Source organism: Octopus bimaculoides, chromosome 9 (assembly GCF_001194135.2).
Source record: "Octopus bimaculoides isolate UCB-OBI-ISO-001 chromosome 9, ASM119413v2, whole genome shotgun sequence".
Lineage (NCBI taxonomy): Eukaryota > Metazoa > Mollusca > Cephalopoda > Octopoda > Octopodidae > Octopus > Octopus bimaculoides.
Genome location: NC_068989.1, coordinates 29,949,675 through 29,951,405, shown reverse-complemented (window position 1 = coordinate 29,951,405; position 1,731 = coordinate 29,949,675). Strand labels below are relative to the sequence as shown.

At 36.3% G+C, this 1,731-nt stretch overlaps 1 protein-coding gene across 2 annotated transcripts in view; it reads right to left on the bottom strand.

Moving 5' to 3' along the window:
• Positions 1-1,731, bottom strand: part of LOC106878959 (hydroxyacylglutathione hydrolase, mitochondrial) — a 74,108-nt gene that overhangs the window by 14,541 nt on the left and 57,836 nt on the right. The gene's annotated exons all lie outside the window — the stretch shown is intronic.

The following is a 1,731-nucleotide window of genomic DNA, read 5'->3' as shown; positions in this document are numbered from 1 at the left end:
GTCAAAGGCTTTCTCCATGTCGACGAAAGCCAGGTACAGAGGTTTATCCTTAGCTAGGTATTTCTCCTGCAGCTGTCTCACTAGAAATAAGGCATCAGTAGTGCTTTTACCTGGCACAAACCCAAATTGCATCTCATCTAAATTGATTCGCTCCCTAATTAATTGGGCTATGACCCTCTCTGTAACTTTCATAACCTGAGGTACGTGTGTGTATGGAGGTACTGATATACCTAGACAATCATGTAGGTGTCTTTGTGTGTGTGTACATGTATGAATTTATATATATGTATGCATGTATACACACACGTGTGTGGGTCTGTTTGTATGTGTATGTGAGTATGTGTGTGTACGTCTGGGTCTTCATGAGTATGTATACATGTGTGTGTGTGTGTATCTGTGTGTATATATTCTTGTGTATGTGTATATATGTATATATATATACCCATGCACCAATAACTGAATATCACTCTACCCATACATCTCATTTTATTTTTATCATTTCTAATTTTTTATTTTCTATTTTTATTTTGGCCATACATGTATAGCATATATAGTTTAAAAATATATACAGTTTAAAATTCTCCTGACCACTATTTAATTAAATTAAACAAAACTCTAATTATTTTCTGCTCCAGCTTTTAGGAATTGACTGTTCCCCTTCAGCTGCCCCTCCTCTTCCATCTCTTTATCTTTTTCTGTTCCTACTTGTATCTCTTTCCCAGTGCCAAAACACACTAGGGTCATAAATTAAGTCTCCCCACATACATTGTTAGCATCCTCATCATTTGACTCTGGACAATTGTCTAGTTATCTATTTAATAGATCTTTTTCACTTTCAGTTATCACAGACTAATGCTGCAGTGTAGTCAAATATATTGTCTTCCAGCAGACTAATTTTGGTAACAATGGTTCTGCCTGTACTGGTTGACACACCGCCAGCATACAACTAGATGAACCATTTTGCTATATGCAGCACTGCCCACTGAATCTACTTCTCCCTCTTCCTCTTCCTTCTTCTTGTCCTCCTCCTCCTTCTTCCTCTTCTCCTCCTACTTCACTTTCATCTTCTATTTGTTTTCATCCTTCCCTTTCTCCACCTATCATTATACATATCCATCCTCTTGATCCCTGTCCCCACATAATATCTTCCCACATACTCATCCTTCTTCTAATTTCTTCTTTTTTATTTCCTTCAGATATTTTCCTAACAACAAGGTCTGAAGGACACACAATGTAATAGCACACTTTTAATGCAAGTCTGAGGAAATACCTTTCCAATGTCTAAAACCGCAAATATTACATGATTTTTCTTTTAGAATTTTCACATAAACTGGCGTTGCAAATGGAGATGGTGTGGAAACATTTGTAACTTATAATTAAAGATGTGTTAAAGAATTTTCTTCTTTCCATTAGAAAGTAAATACTCTACTCATTTGGCGTAGTAAATACTCTACGCCAAACTATATGATAGTATAATTGTCATGAAATTTGGATTTTCTACATCAAAAGTATTCCGGCTTTGGCTTGGATCTCAACAGTGCTGATAGCTCAGTATTCGGGTTGAGTGCTTCTCCGGAAATACCCCAACTTCACACCCAAACTGACTGTAGCCTTTGCTTTCTCTCTCTCTCTCTCTCTCTCTCTCTCTATATATATATATATATATATATATATATATATATATATATACACACACACACACACACACACACACACACACACACACACACA